The following is a 19,050-nucleotide window of genomic DNA, read 5'->3' on the forward strand; positions in this document are numbered from 1 at the left end:
GCCCCCATAGCAAGCTGCTTGCTGTGTGAGCACTCGACAGAAGGGAGGGGCCCGGTGCAGCAACAAGGGAACTGAAAAGAGGAGGACTTGGGCTGCTCTGGGCAAAACAAACTGCAGGAGGTAAGTAGAACATGTTTATTAAAAAAAAAAACTTTACAATCCCTTTAATGTCTTCCCCATCCGTGTCTTAATTGCTCCCAGTGCATAGGGCTCCAGTTCCTGCGGCCTTTTGAGGTTATCTGACAATCTGGCCTCCTCTGCTTATGAAGTTCTATATATAACTGAAAATTTTCCCTTGTGTCCTTCTGGTCATTGAAACTTGACATGGACTGAAAAATTCTGTTTAGCAGGAATTATTTTTATATGCGTAGCTCCAGAAATGTTTTCTTCCATTTATATCTACATACGGTATGTGTGTGTATGTATATATATATATATATATATATATATATATATATATATATATATTATACACTCACTCACTGGCCACTTTATTAGGTACGACTTACTAGTACCTGTTTGGACTCTTTTGCCTTCAGAACTGCCTTCATTCTTCATGGCATAGATTCAACAAGTTGACATTCCTCCGAGATTTTTGTCCATCACGCAGTTTCTGCAGATTTTTCGGCTGCACATCCATGATGCGAATTCCCCGTTCCATCACATCCCAAAGGTGCTCTATTGGATGAGATGTGGTGAGTGTGGAGGCCATTGGAGTACAGTGACCTCATTGTCATGGTGAAGAAACCAGTGGTGAGATGATTGGAGCTTTGTGACATGATGCATTATCCTGCTGGAAGGAGCCATCAGAAGATGGGGACACTGTAGTCATAAAGGGATGGACATGGTCAGCAACAATACTCAGGTAGGCCGTGGCATTTAAACGATGCTCATTTGGTACTAAGGAGCCCAAGTGTGCCAAGAAAATATCCCCCACACCATTACACCACCAGCCAAAACTGTTGATAGGTGGGATGGATCCATGCTTTCATGTTGTTTATGCCAAATTCTGACCCTACCCTCTGAATGTCGCAGCTGAAATCGAGACTCATCAGACCAGGCAACCTTTTTCCAATCTTTTATTGTCCAATTTTGGTAAGCCTGTGCCAATTGTAGCCTCAGTTTCCTGTTCTTAGCTGACAGAAGCGGCTCCCGGTGTGGTCTGCTGCTGCTGTAGCCCAGCTGCTTCAAAGTTTGATGTGTTGTGCGTTCGAAGATGGTATTCGGCATACCTTGGTTGTAACGAGTGTTTTTTGAGTTAATGTTGCCTTTCTATCATCTTAAACCAGTCTGCCCATTCTCTGACATCGAGGCATTTTCGTCCACACAACTGCCGCTCACTGGATATTTTCTCTTTTTTGGGGACCATTCTCTGTAAACCCGAGAGATGGTTGTGCATGAAAATCCCAGTAGATCAGCAGTTTTTAAAATACTCAGACCAACCCGTCTGGCACCAAAAACCATGCCACTTGCAAAGTCACTTAAATCCCCTTTCTTCCCCATTCTGATGATCGATTTGAACTTCAGCAAGTCGTCTACCACGTTTAGATGCCTAAATGCATTGAGTTGCTTCCATGTGATTGGCTGATTATCAATTTGTGTTACCAAGCAATTGAACAGGTGTACCTAATAAAGTGGCGGTGAGTGTATATTCCTGGGAATGCGCACTTAACCCATGCTGGGAAATTCCTTTTGGACTCCAAAGGTGGGTTGGTTTCGTTGGGGGGCTGTTGGGGTTTTCTGGACATTGCACCTTTCATATGGCGCCTGCTTTATAGAGAACTTGTTACAAACCTGTGCTTTGTCAGTACCAAGAAGTGTTGTATTGTGTATATATTTTTTTTCCTTTATTTTGACCTGGCATCCATTATGTTTTCTTTGTTTCATGTTCAAGTAGAACTATTGGCAAAAACGCCTTTTTTTTTTTTTTTTTTTTTTTCCATTTTGGGTAAAGCAATGAAGGTTCTAACCAGTGTCAGATTAATGTTTTAGCATTTTTCAGAGATTTCACTTCCTGTCCCTCAGACAGGAAGTGAGTAGAAATCCCCTGCAAATTAAGGTAATCCCTTGGGGATCCCCGAGTCACCAGAACTAGTGTCCTCGTTGGATGCTGGGGACAACCTAACATTTGGGATTTTCTTTACTTTCAATTATATTGGTAAACCAGACAAATAGGATGAATCTCCCTAACCACTTGACGCCGGCGGCATGCTTATATGCATCAGCTTGGTGGGTGGGCCTTAACACCAAGCAGCCGCATAAATGCGGCCCTGTGTTAACCACTATCCGTGCGGAGATTGTGCTCCCAGTATGGTAGCTGGCGGGGGATTGGTAAGCTCCCGATGCATACTTGCGATCAGGAGCTTTCCGATTTTGTAACAGCCAATCACATCAGTTATATGATCTGAATGTCTGCCTTCGCTGCTTAGACTCCTAAAGGGCCAGGAGGTGGTTGGTGCCAAGGGGTTAACGGGCACAGGCAGCAATAAAAACTGATGGGTGTGTCCAATCCACCATCACTTCATCCAAAACAAAAAAGGAGAAAATTTATTTATTATATATATATATATATATATATATATATATATATATATATATATATATATATATATATATATATATATATATATATATATATATATATATATATATATATATATATATATATATATATATATATATATATATATATATATAATTAATTTTCTTTTTGCCTTTTTAGCTATGTTTTTTCTAGTTCAGTAATTTTTATTCAATAAAGAATAACAATAGGAGCATTAAATCTGCCCACAGGGGCTTAAAGTGACAATAGCTGTAAATACAAAGGCGTGTACAGTGCCAAAAACAGGATGCAGCAACAAACGCTAAACATAATGGATACAAACAGTTGAGTAAGGTAGTCCAGGTAGAATCCACGTGGAGAACGACATCGGACCTAAACAGGCAAAGTTCTGAGTAATATTGCAGTATGGCATAAGCACCCAAAAAGTAGAAAAACTGGGGGATTGAAAACCCGTAGGAAAGAAAAAGCTGGAAGGAGAGGATTGGCAAAGGGGACATGGACTCTGCATAGTTAGGGGAGGTGGTCAGAGGCCCCTAACACTTGTTTGATGAAGGGAAGGGAAGGCAAGGCATAGCCATGCTAAGGTTCCGGTTCCCAAATTTTAAGAAACTTGGCATTGGAGTTTTTGAGAATACTTGACATTATCCGGTTCCTTTTTAAAGCATGTTATACAGCACTTTCTTATGCTGTGTTATTCGGCCCCCCTGTATAACTTAACAAACTTGTCTGATCCTGCCTTGTTCTACCCTCTTCCCCCCCCCCCCCCCTATAAACTGACCACAGTTTATCATGCTTGCTGAGCCCTGACACCGTGGTCGGGTTACGTTCTTCTGCCATCCACAGCTCTCCCCTGTCCTCTCCCTCCTCCCTCCCTGCCTGTCAGCTCCGGACAGTGCCTGCCCCCTCCCCTCCTGCTGAGATGAGTGTCATTTTTAGACAATCCCCTTGCTTCCATAATGCTTTGTGCCCTGTATATGCACTTTATTAAAAAAATGCCCTTCTAGATTATATTTCAGAGCCACGTGACCACCCACCTCTCTCCTCCCGACTGACGTCAGCAGGGGATTCTCAGCCCCGTCCACTGTACCAGTCCGATCGGGAAAGGAAGAACGGCATTTTTTAAATTGCATATACAGGGCACATAGCATGATGGGAAGACAGGGGATTGCTTGAAAATGACCAAGTGGGGTTACAACCACTTTAAGTCTCCATTCACACTAGTATGACTTGTCAGGCGACTTGGTCAGCCTGACAAGTCACGCACCGTCGCGTCCCATAGTGTAGTACAGGAGCCGTTCTAATAGGAGTGACACAAGTCGCTCCGACTTAGAAAAAGGGTCCTGTACTACTTGGGGCGACCTCGGAGCGACTTGCATAGACATTCATTTTATGAAGTCCGTGCAAGTTGTGCCAAAGTCACGGTGCACGTGACTTCGCAGGTCGCCCCCGAAAGTCGTGCCGCTTCAGTGTGAACCAGCACTAAGGCCTCTTGCACACATTGGATGTTTTTACAGCTGCTGTTTTTGGCATCGGATGGTTTTTTTTTTTTTTTTTTTTTTTTTGAGCCAGTAAACTCCCCAGCATGTTCTCCTATGTGTCCATGCACACATCGGCTGTTATCAGCGGTTTTTGGCAGGGGCGTTTTCTGGCTGGAAAAAACCCAAACCTAGTGGGTTAGAGAGTTTTTCAGCTGTAAAACCGCTCTAACTCCGATTTAAAAGCTGAAAAACTCCTTCTTCTACAGATTTCTACTGGTGTTTTGATAACGTCCAGTGTGCATTTGGCATCTTCATGAATAGTCAGATGAAACAGGGTGTGCAGCAGGCCAAAGACTCGAGACCAAAAACCTATCAATCACGGACAGGTCCACCAAGTATGTAGAACATCCCCCCCCACAATGACCACAACCCCGAAACGGATCCCTAGAATTAGGATTGGCATGGGCGTTTCTGGCCAGAACCCAATACCACCACATGAGCACTTTTATATGCCGCTTCCAGGTAGCGGTAGCCTTTAGTTATATTTTAAACTGTAACCTTGCATGAAAATTCTGGGTCGGCTTTAATGACCTACTCCACTCCCGTCCCAAATCAGGAGAACTTAAAAGATGGGTTCCAAAAAATATTTAAAAATACTTACCTTAGGTCCTTTTTTAGGTTTTAGGCATTGTGCTGAGAATCAGTCATTAGCGACCGATTCGCTGATAGCCTAAAGAATTACTGCTGCTCAGAGGCTCTGGAATTCAGAAAAATGGCAGCCTGAAGCAAGAAGAAACGAGAGCAATGCTGGAGGCAATTTACAGCACACACTAATTTTGGTAGCATAATTATTATAGTGGTTGTAAAGGCTGAAGGTTTTTTGACCTTCGTGCATTCTATGCATGAAGGTAAAAAACCTTCTTTGTGCAGCAGCCCCCTAATACTTATCTGAGCCTGCTCTCTCTTCTTTGCATGGGAATCTTGGCTCTCTGGGGTCTTTCCCTTCTCATGGGCTGAGACAGCCATTGGCTCCGGTTGCTGTCAATCACAGCCAGTGAGCCAACAAGGGGAGAGAGAAGGGGTGGGGCTGAGCCACCGCATTGTGTGCGAATGGACACGCAGGGCACCAGCTTGGGTGTACGCCTTCTCGGGTGCCCCCATTGCAAGGTGCTTGATCTGGAGGCAGAAGGGGCCAGGAGCACCAGCGGGAGACTCAAGAAGGGTATAGGGCAGTGATGGCGAACCTTGGCACCCCAGATGTTGTGGAACTATATTTCCCATTATGCTCCACTGCACTGCAGAGTGCAAGAGCATCATGGGAAATGTAGTTCCAAAACATCTGGGGTGCCAAGGTTCGCCATCACTTGTATAGGGGCTGCTCTGTTAAACACCGCTGCACAGAGCAGGTAAGTATGACATGTTTTATTAAAAAAAAAAAAAAAAAAAAGATTGCCCTTATTGTTACTTTAATGTGGAATGTATGTTCCTTGCTGAACAACATTATTTTTTATCAAGTTGTTCTGGGCAGAGATCTGCTGTAACCCTAATGGTGGTGGCAGTGGGGATTTTACACACACTCCTGGTGGCTGTAGCTGTGGCTTATGTTCATTCTGTTTTGGTGCCACTGATTGTAGCCACTCTCTATTGCTCACTCCTGAGATGAACTAGGAACTATGGGATTTGTAGTTTGCATAGAGCAGTGCACATGACCACAATGAACATGCACAGCTCTAAACAAGTGGAAGTGGGGGGGGGGGGTGGGTGTTCAAGAGCTCACAGAGGACATTACAAGGAGGCAGAACCCACTAATTTAAAGCGGAGTTCCACCCAAAAGTGGAACTTCCGCTTTAAGGACCCCTGACATGCGACATTTTGCATGTCTTTTTTTTTTTTTTTTTTGGGGAGTGGGGAAGCGAGGGATCTGGAACCTAGTTTTGACAGGTACTCTCTTCCACTTCCGCTTGGGCCACCTTGGCGGCTCGAGGGGGAAGTCCTCTCCCTGCAACCTTATGGGACACGTCACAGGTCCCAGAAGATTGCCCATCCATTTAGGACGTGCAGCGTGACTCGCGCATGCGCGGTGTGCACCCAGCTTTGAAGCCGCAATCTGTCACAGCTGGGTGCCCACACTAGTGATGCCGGAGAGAAACGAGGATTCGGGCGGCCGCATCGCTGGATCGTGGGACAGGTGAGTGTGAGTTTATTAAAAGTCAGCAGGTACACTTTTTGTAACTGCTGAGTTTTAATAAACACAGAAGCAGCTGGAGCTCCGCTTTAATGAAAAGTAGATTACAGGGTCACGTAGTAGTGGATGTTTGGATTATTTTTGGAGAATAAGGATGTTGTTTAGTGTCTCTTTAATCCCTTAGCAAGCATTGAGATCTGAAGTCAGGCCCCCAATTTGCGTACTTCTGATTTAAGTAAAAAGAAGCCAGGGGATTGGCTTGGCAGCCAGGGACATGGCATTTTGAGGACCGGCAAGCACTGGCAGTCATTTTCCAGGCTGCTCGTTGTTTCCTTGTTGTGATGTTTTGCAGTCTCCTAGACGGGGGATTACTGGAATTCAGTTACCTGATTTAAATCTGCTTTGTGTGGCGTCCCCTCCCTCCCTGATCTGTACATAGAGAGAAAGTGATGCTAATGCGTAGTAACCGTCCGGAGGGTTTGTTACCTCCCATCACATCCCCTTACACCCCCCCCCCCCAGAACAAAGCTCGTTCTGTGCAGATTCCCTCAGCGCTGCCTTAACTAATGCACAGGGGCTCCAACGCACTATGCGGTCTGGGGACGTCCATTGATTCATTCCGTGTCTGCAGCTCCCTCACACAGAGCTGTCGCACTTCTGTGCCAAACACAGAAATTTTCCAACCCCATCGCATGGCAAGGGGAGGGAGAGGAGAGCCCAGCCGTACTCCCTTCTGCATCCTGAGGGAGAGCCCAGCCGTACCCCCCTTCTGCATCCTAAAGGGAGAGCCCTGCCGTACCCCCTTCTGCATCCTGAGGGAGAGCCCTGCCGTACCCCCTTCTGCATCCTGAGGGAGAGCCCAGCCATACCCCCTTCTGCATCCTGAGGGAGAGCCCAGCCGTACCCCCTTCTGCATCCCCAGGGGGGGACCGGCCGTACCCCGTTCTGCATCCTGAGGGAGAGCCCGGCTGTACCCCGTTCTGCATCCTGAGGGAGAGCCCGGCCGTACCCCCTTCTGCATCCCGAGGGAGAGCCCGGCCGTACCCCCTTCTGCATCCCGAGGGAGAGCCCGGCCGTACCCCCTTCTGCATCCCGAGGGAGAGCCCGGCAGTTCCCCCCCATTCTGCATCCCGAGGGAGGGACCGGCCATTCCCCCCATTCTGCATCCCGAGGGAGGGACCGGCCATTCCCCCCATTCTGCATCCCGAGGGAGGGACCGGCCATTCCCCCCATTCTGCATCCCGAGGGAGGGACCGGCCATTCCCCCCATTCTGCATCCCGAGGGAGGGACCGGCCGTACCCCCTTCTGCATCCCGAGGGAGGGACCGGCCGTACCCCGTTCTGCATTCCGAGGGAGAGCCTGGCCGTACCCCGTTCTGCATTCCGAGGGAGAGCCCGGCCGTACCCCGTTCTGCATCCCGAGGGGGGGGACCGGCCGTACCCCCTTCTGCATCCCGAGGGGGGGGGGCGAGCAATACCCCCTTCTGCATCCTGAGGGAGAGCCCGTCCGTACCCCCTTCTGCATCCTGAGGGGGAGCCCGGCCGTCCCCTCTTCAGCATCCTCCGTCAGGTAAGGAGTTGGGCATCAGGTTTCTGTAACTGGTAAAGCCGTCACAAAGAGAGCAACAGGGCTCCCATGTAGCGTACACTTCGCCTGTGCCTGACTTGTCTGTAGTAATTTGACCTATTTTAGGAGAAGCGATGTTTGTGCAGAAAGTGGGTTGCCCGTTGTGGGAGGGGGTGTGCGTGACAAACGTAGATGGTACCAGGATGCTTCTGGTCAGGTGATGTCGCTGCAGACGTTTTAGGTTTACTTATTTTGTTTATTTGTAGAGTATTGTTTCTAATCGCAGTTCTTTACAGAGCACAATGAACCCTTCATATCAGTCCCAGTCTTAGGGTATCTCCAGGCAACTGGATATTACACAGAGGAAGAACATCTAGAGCCTCATTTGCAGGGTCATGCGTTTATATGCATTTTCTAGGATATTTCTCCTTTAACTCTCATAAATGCACCTAATTGCTTTAGACGCTAAACTCCTGGTTTGAAAAAACAAAAAATTCTTAGTATGTATTCTTAACCTGTTGCCACCCACATAAACACACGTTTCTGTGCTGAGAATACGCTTGCTGCAATCAGAGGTCAGGCTGTCAATGTCAGCTCTCACTCCCCACTAACAATCTCTAGGCGATGGGGCCAGCTCCCTATAATGTGACCAGCCAATCACAGCGGTCACATGATTGCCAATCCTTTCTGCCCCCTAGGCATACTCTTCCAGAGTCCCCAGTCCATTTCCAGATAGTACAGAGCCTTTGACAAGCTGCACATGCTCAGTTTGTTTTGTATTGCTAGAGTTTTTTTTTTTTTTTTTTCCCCTTAGGAGTGTGCTTGTGATCAGCCCAGGGCCAATCAAGACTATCCAGGCAGAGGGTCAGGGTTCAATCGAGGGAGTTTGAAAATCCCTCCTTACAAGCTTTAACCAGACACTGATAGAAATCACAAGACTGCTATATACTGCTGATGAGAAGAGGTATTTTGCAGTTTAAATTTACTAAAACTATTGTATTTCTATGTTGTGTACTGTGGCAGACCAGATATAGTGAATGCAGGGTCCTGGGTTTAGTAACACTTCAAGCTTTTCTTGTTCTCTCAGGTTCAAGGGTGGAAGAGTCTCATTTGGCCCAGTGACAGCTTCTCTTCTTAGGTACTGCATTCTAAAAGTAAGGGAAGAAGGTTGTATACTCCCTGTACCACCGCCCCCCCCCCCCCCCCCATACCCATAAGTGCCAGGTTTTTACGAGGGCTTACAAGTAACATCACTGGGCCTTGGCAAAAGCCAGCAGAAGGTGGTGTGGAAGGGCCTAGCTATTGGCTGCACTTACCCTGAAGATTCAATACTTGGATAAGGGAAGGAGGCCACATACTTCCCTATAGATAGAACTGCTGGGTGTTTCCAAGGGATTCTAAGTAAAGTTGACTGGGCCTAGGCAGAGCAGGCAGAAGCACATGACAAAGGGCGAAACAATTGGCCGCTCTTGCCTGAGCTCTGCTTTCTGAGAGTAAGGGTAGGAGGTCACATGCTTCCTATACCCAGAAGTGGCGGCTATTTCTGAAGGATTCCAAGTGACGTCACTGGGTCTAGGTAAAGCGGGCAGAAGCTGGAGTTAATGAGCCTAGGGAATGGCTGCTCTTGCCCACATCCCGAGAGTACCAGAAGAAAGTTACTTACTCAGCACTTCTTATCATGAGGAAGAATTCCAAGGCCTAGGCGCATTGGGCAGAAACTGGTTTTAAAAGACCTAGTAATTGGCTGCTCTTGCCTGAGAGTAAGGGAAGAGCATTGCATACTTCTCCATGCACAAAAGTTCGGCATATTTCTGAGGGATTCTAATAGGCTTCCCTGGGCCTAGGTGAAGTAAGCAGAAGCTGGTGTTGTAGGTATTTTATTTTTATTTTTTTCCCACCTCTGTTTTATGAAATGTCTTTTTGCAGCAAGCGAGGACCTTATAGGTAGTGGGACTCCTCATTTTCATGCAGTGCGCTTTAAAGCGCCTCAGTGCTTTGCCCGTTTAACGCAAAACAACGAGGTTTGTTTAATAGCCCCTCTGCTGCAGCATATACTTACATTTGTGCTTCTCTCTCCTCCGATCTGTTTTATCATCGGGAACTTAGAAGTTGCTTGTTAGTTCTGCATGTGGAGGAACATATGATTCACTCCTTATGACCATGCTGGTGTTGACCCAGCATTATCAAATGGAGACAAGGAGACTCCGAACCTCTATGTAGACTGTAGTGGGAAGTTTCCTTCCTTATTCCAGGTTTCTGTTCAGAGCCACAGGGCAGCAACGGCAAGGCCAATACATGTTACTTGAGCAGGGGTCTCCAAACTAAAGGCCAGTTTACTGTCCTTCAGACTTTAGGGGGGCTGGACTAGAGCCAGTAGGAGTAGAAAATGTACGGACGTCCAGTGGGAGTAAACCATGCCACATCGTTGGTTGCCAGCGGAAGGAGTAGTGGCCCATCTTTGGGTGTCCGTAGGAGGAGCAGTGGATCATCGTTGGGTGTTGGCGGGAGGCGTAGTAGTGGCCCATCGTTGGGTGTTGGCGGGAGGAGTAGTAGTGGCCCATCGTTGGGTGTCGGCGGGAGGAGTAGTAGTGGCCCATCGTTGGGTGTCGGCGGGAGGAGTAGTAGTGGCCCATCGTTGGGTGTCGGCGGGAGGAGTAGTAGTGGCCCATCGTTGGGTGTCTGCGGGAGGAGTAGTTGGAATGGACCAGATAAAGGCAAGCAAAGGGCTGCATTTTGGGGACAACTGTACTAGAGAGGAGGACATCATAGTTGACCTCTTGCTTTGCATGGCACATTCGAAATATAATTTCACTCTAAACGCATGCGTCTTTTTGTACCTGTAAAGAAAGCACAAATCATTGATTTCTTCTTAGATTAATTCAGATGTGTGAAGGAAATTGCCTTAATCCACCACTAGAAACTCGATCAAAATGCAACATGTGAATCATATTAAAGAGGAACTGATCTCTGGTATCTGTGTCCAAAATGAAGGCAGGCAGAGAACAAAAGGCTAGTCATCAGTTTTGCCTATAGTCTGTGTAGTTGATGTCCTGCCGTCTTGGTAGCGGGAGGGTTTTGCTTCCTCATGTCAGTTTCCAGCAAAGAGAATATTTAGCAGCACAGCTGTGACATTGTCTGATCTCGTGAGAATAGCAGTCAGATGCAGCAGTGCTTTTGATCTCGCGCTGCAGAAAGTCTGGCTACGCCTATGGGCAGTCCCCAAGGGGTATACTCCCTCTCTGCTATAGATACTCCGATACTTTATTTTTTTTCTCTGCCTAGGCAGGAGTAAGCACCTAGTTCTTTGCTGGGATCTCTGGTCCTGGCCAAATTTTTTCTTTGGATAGTTTTTTTTTTTTTCTCCTGATTTTTCCTGTGAGATCTACTATCAACTGCCAGACTGGGCGACAGGCTGGATAATCTAGATACAGTGGTCACCCCGCCAGGGCCCCCTGTCCTGCCTGTGCCTGTCCTGAGGCCTAGGGATAATTTCTGGGTCCCTGGGAGCCTCGTGGTGCTGCACAGGGCCACCATTTTCTTGAAGGTTTTGTGCTGCAATGCATGGTGGCCATGTTTGTGTAGTCCGGTGGCCATTTTGCGGTGGTTTGCCATGGAAAACAGTGGCGGCCATGACAGTGGATCCCTATGGGTGGTGATTTTTGTAGTGGGAGCCCCTGGTGCTGACTACTGGATCCTTTTCTTTCCTTTCCTGATCACCGTATGTGCAGTGCAGATTCTCCTGGTTGCTGCGGTGCCTGGTTCCTGCGGGGTGGGGAGTCTGGTGGGGTCCTCTTCCTCTCTGCTGAGGATTGATTGAGGCTCTCCACTACAGAGTGGGGATGACCAAAGCGCCCCTTTGGGGTCCCTAAGAGCTTTCCTAGGCGATTCCCCTTTAAGGAGTCCCTTCTTATGAAATGGACTGTTTCACCGGTGGTGGACCCTCCGGTTTCCAGATTAAACAAGGCAACCATGATTCCGGTTGAAGACCCCCCCCCCCCCCCCGCCTTTAAGGTCTTTACTGTCCAACTTTATTGTCCCGGTTCCGCCTTCGGAACGTTTTCAGGAGTTGTACTCAAACCAGTTTACAGTCCCCAGAAAGGAAGGCAAGGTTGGTCCAATTCTGGACCTCAACTGCTTGTGCAGGTGCAGAAGTTCAGAATGGAGTCTGTTCGCATGGTGGTGGCTTCCCTGCATCAGGGGGATTTTCTTGCCTCCATCGACATCAAGTACGCTTACCTTCACATTCCAATCTGTGTTGGTCACCAGCGCTTCCTCTGCTTTGCCGTGGGAGAGGAACGTTATCAGTTTGTGGGGTTACCATTTGGTCTCATCTCCGCTTCTCAGACCTTCACGAAAGTGTTGGCCCTGGTGCTAGCATTGTTACGTCAGCAGGGGATCGCAGTCCAGGGCTACTTGGACAAACTTCTCCTGCCAACAGAGTCTCCTATTGCGCTTGTTGAAAACCTGGAGATCTCCATATGGACCCTGAGGAAATTGGCTGGATTCTGTTTCTTCAAAAGTCTGCCTTGGTTCCTTCCACTAAACTAGACTATCTGGGTCTGACTTTGGACTCGTCCTTAGCCAGAGTACTCCTTCCTCTGGACAAGCTCCAGAAACTGCAGCCTGCAATTCGCCTCCTGTTGTCCAGCAGATGGTCATTCCTTCAGAGTTGCATGCCTGTGCTGGGCCTTATGGTATCTACCTTCAAGGTGGTCCTGTTTGAACAGTTCCATACAAGGTCCCTGCAAGGGAGATTGTGATCAAATGGGACAAGACTCCGCATTCTGTGGACAACCAAATCCCAGCTGAGCCGGGGTGCAAAAAGGGCCCTGATGTGGTGGCTTCAATCGCCGGCGTTCCGGCAGGGCAAATTCTTCCTTCCCTTGTATTGGACAGTGATCATCACGGATGCCAGCCTGTCAGGGTGGGGAGGTGTTCTCGACAGAAATTCTACTTAGGGGGTCTGAACCCGGGAAGAGTCCAAACTACTGATCATTATCCTGGATCTCCGAGCGATCAGACTGTGCTTGGAACATTGGATGGATCATCTCCAAGGATGTCCAGTGCACATTCAATCGGACAATGCTGTAGCCGTGGCATATGTCAGTCACCAAGGGGGCTCTGGAGGTAGCCGGCATTCTCAGGAGGGCAGAATATTAGTTCCAGCCCTTTCTGCCGTACACATTCCCGGAGTGGAAAACTGGCAGGCGGATTACCTCAGGGCCTGAACCAGGGGGAATGGTCTCTTCACCCGGAGGGGTTTCATCAGTTGTGTCTGCGGTGGGGCACCCCTGAGGTGGATCTGTTGGCATCTCGGCTCTACAGAAAGGTGCAGAGGTTCGTGGCACGTTTAAGGTATCCTCTGGCAGGCGCCACAGACTCGCTGGTGGCCCCGTGGGTGTCCGTATCATCTGATTTATGCTTGGTACGCCCATCTGGTTCGGCTGGTCCTTGGAAGCTTCCTCTCCGGGAGGATCTGCTGTCCCAAGGGCCAATCTTCCACCCTGCTTTACAGTCGCTGACTTTGACGGCTTGGCTGTTGAAAGCCAGGTACTGAAGGATAGGGTGTTTGTCTGAATCAGTGATTCCAACACTGTTAAAAGCTAGGAAATCTACTTCTAGGAAGATCTACCTTTTGTATGTGAAAGACTTAAATCACATGGAGTGTGTCCCCTGGGGTTCATCCTCGCTTTGTCTCGTGGCTTGGATCTTGACCTTCCCTCACGGGGGGGGACAGAATTGGCCTTGAATACCGTCAAAGGCCAGGTGTCTGCTTTGGTGGTCTTATTTTAAAAACCCTTGGCCACACACTCCCTGGTGCGTATCTTTCTTCAGGATGTTCTCCATTTGGTTCCTCCCGTTGCTGCCTTTGGACCTCAATTTGGGGCTTTCGGCCCTCCAGAAGTTTACCTTTTGAGATTCTTCGGGAGATTCCCTTGTTTATGCTGTCTCAGGGTTCTCCACCCCTCTGTGGAGTTGTATTTTCTCTGACACTGCTTGTAACAAAACTGAGTACCTATAGCAGAGAGACGGGAGTATACCTCCTGGGTCTGCCTATAGGTGTATCCAGACTTTTTTTGTGCCTGGTGTCCTACTCCTGTAGGGGGTAGTATAACCCAATGGTTAAACATATCAGGAGCTGTGTCTGTCAATGAACATCAGAGAAATGGATTTTACGGGAAGTCAAAAATCCCATGTTTTTTTTTTTTTTTTTTTCCGGGGTACTGCCTTTTCTTCGATAGATAGATACATACATACATACATACATACATACACACACACACACACACACACACACACACACACACACACACACACACACACACACACACACACACACACACGCTGATTTTTACCTTGTAAGCAACCAGTGTCAGAAAAAGGTTTAGTCTTGAGTGCCGGTTCACATTTGTGCGGCTTGCGAGATCGCATGTAATTCGGAGCGCACTGCTCCTTCATTACAGTTGATCTCATGTGTGGATGCGAGTTCAGCCATACACTTTGTATGGCTGAATTCGCACTGTATCCGCACCAAACACGCACATGAGGCATTTTTTTAGCCGCATCAGAATCGGATCGCACACAGTGGTTCACACTTGTGCGATCCAATTCTGTGCGAACTGTCAGATCGCACTGCGATATGCGATCAAACTGGGGGTGTCGTTAACATTTAATTGACACCCCCTGCCATGTCAGGGGGGTGAACCGGCACTTAAAATGGAGTTCCACCCATTTTAGTCACTTTAGATGTATGTAATCCCATTTAAAACGACTTTTACCAATGGAAAGTGTTTTTTTTTTTTTTTTTTTTTTTTGCTAGTAAATACCTGATTTTCTGCTTTATCCTCTTCTCACTTCCGGGTCCGGTCGGTGATTACGTCATTCGGCGATTCGCAGTGTGTGCTGGGATGTATCTCGGGGCATGAAATCTCGCATTATTACACAGGAGATGAGCTGTACTGCGTGTTCTGCCCCGCCTCCTCTCAGTGAGCTGTATGTAGTGTATTGAGGCTGTACTCCGCCCCGCCTCCTCTCAGTGAGCTGTATGTAGTGTATTGAGGCTGTACTCCGCCCCGCCTCCTCTCAGTGAGCGAGGACTGAAAGCATTATATCCTCTCTGAGCTCACTGAGAGGAGGCGGGGTGGAGCACAGCCTCAATACACTACATACATACAGCTCACTGAGAGGAGGTGGGGCGGACGCGGGGCAGAGCACGCAGTGCAGCTCATCTCCCGTGTAATAATGCGAGATTTCATGCCATCCCAGCACACACAGCGAATCGCCGAATGATGTAATCACCGACCGGACCCGGAAGTGAGAAGAGGATAAATAAAGCAGAAAATCAGGTATTTACTAGCAACAAAAAAAACAACTTTCCATTGGTAAAAGTAGTTTTAAAGGGGATTACATACATCTATGTAATCCAATTTATTAAAAATGGATGGAACTCCACTTTAAGAGCTTAAACTGACCTCTTCTTCTTATTTTGTCTAATAAAAAAAAAAAAAAAAAAAAAAAAAAAAATACATTGTAAAACATTGTGTTTATAGTCCTCTCCCAGCCTTGGCAATGTTGATTAACATTTGCTGGAGGCCTTTTTTTTTTTTTTTTTTTTTTCTTTTAAAGCGGTTAGTGAGCAGAGAACAGCTCTGTATGAATCCAGAAAATTATGTGTTAAGATCGTGAGGAGTGGTGAATTGAGATCATGATTTTTTAACGATTAATCGTGCAGCTCTAGTACTGCTTATGCACAATTAGTACATCTAGATGTTATTTTGAAGGGCTCATGAACATGGATGCATTTACCATACAGCGTAAAAAAAGGGCATTTTCTGGCTCCCGGGAGTCACAGGTGGTACTTGTACCCTGCTGCCAGCGGCCTTTCAAAATCGGCGATGGGCTGAAATACACAGTGGCTGTACACGTCTGAGCAGTACTTTCCTAGATATTCTGCATGCAGGGTATACATTTCTGTACACAAGTTCTGCTTGCGTCTGCGTACAGCCACTGCGTATTTCAGCCTGTCATTTAATTTTTTTCAAGCTGCTGGCAGCAGGGTGTACATCCCACCAATGACTCCCAGGCACTGAAATATGCTTGATTTTTACTTTGCATGGGCAGATGTGTCCGTGTTCATGAGGCTTTGCTTGGCAAGTCCTCACTTTCTGAGTTCAGTTCCACTTTAAATAATCCTGTGTCTTAAGTGCTGCACAGCTAAAGGACCCTAAAGGTTAAAATGCTTCAGAAAATCCCCTTACTGAAACCTGACCCCCCCCCCAGTCCAGTACCAGTAACTCTTTGCCTGCCGCAGCACTTCTGAAGGGCGTATGTGGGATCTGCTGTCCCGGCAGTCTTTGTTGCTCCAGAACAACCAGTGTGATCCGTCATTCTTTCAGGTCGGTAATGGAGAGTTTGCCTGGCATATTAACCAGGATGCCTGAAACTATTTCAACTCCCTTCAAAACCTGTTTGACTGGCGCTGGTCTTGTGGGTGGAGTTTTTTATTTATAATTACGTTCCTAATAAAAGGTAAATATCAGTCAATGAGTCGTCTTCTGTTTGGATTTGGAGTTTTAGTGGCTTTAGAGCTCTAAATAGTCATTGTTTAGATTTACTTTTATGGATGTGGTAGGTTTTTATTATACTTTGTGCTTTTCACAAGTGATTCAGGAATGGCCCTAAATCTATCAGCGGTAGTAAACAGCGCTGGGACACTTGTACCTTTTTAGGTAAGTGTAAGGGGTTGGCTCGGTGGCAGGTGTGGGTGACCCCCTGGCTTGGTTCGCTACACAGAGAGACAGCCGAGGAGTGGTTGAAAACAACGGTCTATGGTTTATTCTTCCAATTTGCTGGAAACAAGTGCAAGCATCCAAACAGCATAAATCAAACAAAACATAAAATAAACCTTGGCCACTTGGGGCGTCTACCTTCACAACACAGGAACCTACCTATGGTGTCTGTCCCAACCTACTGCTGGGCAGACACTGCTGGTCATACATCAGAAAACAAATAGTCTATTTGTTTTCTTTTCACACAGAAAGAGTCAACACCACCTCACCTTCAGAAGTCTCTCAGCTCACTGCTCTCCTTAACGCAAAAAGCCTCAGGAGGCAGCAATCAGTAGTCATCCTCTGGATAACTTGTAGAGGCCTTAATTGCCTCATTCTGAATACCTGAAGCTTTTCAACATCCTAAACCTTTCTGGCTACCTCCGCAGCCGACACCTGATAGTAATTGGTGAATTGTCTAAACAAGGCAGAAATGTATCTCCCGTCTGTGACAACACCCACAGATTTACCTGACTTCCGGTCACAGTAAGCTTATAATAAAGCTCGTCTGTAGGTACGAAGAATATGTCCAAAACCTGCACCAATTTAGGATATTACCCGTTTTTGCCACTGGTGAGGTCACTGGCGCTTGCGCTCTGAATAGGAGCATGCCATCCCTTCAGAGCTCTGTGCTGCGGCCGTGACTCTCGTCAGACGGCCAGAGTCTAACATGGAAGGAAGACCGGGTGAAGATGGAAGCCTTGTCAGCTGTGACAGCGCACCACTGGAGGGCTTTGTTTTAAGGTAAGTATTTCATAGTAAGCCAATTTGCGATGCATACTATACTGACCCATCTGTCCTTCGAACACACAGTAAGGGGCCAATCACAGTGGCCCTTTACCACGTGATCACCTGTGTCCAATCAAACTTGCTGGTTATCAGCAATCCTTTCCTGACCTACTGTGTCTGTGTGAGGAAAAGATTTCCGTTAATCGGCAAGCCTGTTCAGCAGTTTGTTTACACTGGTAAACATGCCACTGATCATCAGTGCAGCCTCAGTCTCATCAATGCCCATCAGCGCACACCAGTGAAGGAGAAAAATGACTTATTTGAAAATGTCTATAACAAAGAAAATTTTTTTTTTTTACGTTTTCGGTCGTTTATGAAAAAATAAAAACCCAGTGGTGATTAAATACTAGCAAAAGAAAGCTCTGTCTCAAAAAAAATGATGTGTACAGTGTTGTATGACCGGGCATTTGTAATTTTAAAGTGTGACCGCAATGAAACGGCCTGAGCAGGAAATAATTGCATTTCCATGCTCTGTGTACTGTGGGAGACCAGATACAGTATAGTGAATGCAGAGTCCTGGATTTAGTGACCCTTTAAATTGGAGTGTCTGTGGAGTTCACCTATACAGGCATACCCCATTTTACGTACACTCACGTTACATACACTCTTGAGTATGGACACAGCTTGGTCAGCTTGGCATGGCACTACTGCCGGTTTTTAACATTGGCGTCCATAGGAAATCTTGGTCAGCTTGGTAAGGCACTGCTCCCTGACTAACAATGGCGTCTATGGGAAATATTGGTCAGCTTGACATGGCACTGCTCCCAAACCATAAGTGACAGGGACACCAAACTTGGGGAGAACCGAGAGGGGACCCAGGACTACAACATATCCTTCTTCTTTTTTTTTTTTTTTTTTTCTTTTTTTTTTTGGTCGGCCAGCTTGCCTAGGTAATCTACCATGTCATAATCCTGGGTCTCCTTAATGTGCTGCCCAAGTTTGGTGTCCTTGTCACTTATGGTTTGGAAGCAGTGCCATGTCAAGCTGACCAAGATTTCCTATAGAGTTAGTGTATTTACATGCATTGAGAAGTGAAAAAAGGTATTGCTTCACTTTAAGTACATATTCGTTTTACATACATGCTCTGGTCCCATTGTGTACTTAAAAGTGGGGTATGCCTATAATATGTTTGTTCTGTGTGCTTATATGAGCTGCTTAGAAAAAATATGCATGCAACAGATGTGCTGCAGAAGAGCTTACAGAAATGTATGCTTTTGAGGTGCTGTAGATTACATTTTAGAGCATTTTTAAAATCTCAGTTATGATGCCCCCCACCCCCTTATGGAGAGGTAGGGATGCAGCAACAGGTTAATTAGAACCCCCCCTCCCCAGTCTTGGTCACATTGCTGACTCCACTGAATACACAATATATCCTGTTATATTTTGGATTTGGTATGGAATCCCGCAGTGACATAAGCGGAATCAGGACAGTAGACCTATTTACAGATGAGCCAAGAGGATATTTTTCCCTGTGTTCAGGAGCAGTTTGAAGCCGGTGATTTTGGCAGCTGCAGGTCGGTTGGGTAAAGGGAAGGCGTTAGAAGAAAAGGCTGCTGTTCTCTTTTTGCCATCTTAGCGCTGCAGAAGGAGGGGGCCCTGCCAGGACCGTGGGCAGAGCTGAAGAGTCAGTCCTTGTGTGT

At 47.0% G+C, this 19,050-nt stretch overlaps 1 protein-coding gene across 1 annotated transcript in view; it reads left to right on the top strand.

Moving 5' to 3' along the window:
• ACP2 (acid phosphatase 2, lysosomal) overlaps positions 1-18,605 on the top strand; it is a 272,414-nt gene extending 253,809 nt beyond the window's left edge. The window contains exon 12 of the transcript XR_014225851.1: positions 18,590-18,605. The gene's annotated coding sequence lies outside the window, so the exon portion shown is untranslated. The remainder of the gene's footprint in view (positions 1-18,589) is intronic.
• Positions 18,606-19,050: the final 445 nt, after the last annotated feature.

Source organism: Pelophylax lessonae (genome assembly GCF_965119305.1).
Source record: "Pelophylax lessonae genome assembly, chromosome: 10".
NCBI classification, from domain to species: Eukaryota; Metazoa; Chordata; class Amphibia; order Anura; family Ranidae; genus Pelophylax; species Pelophylax lessonae.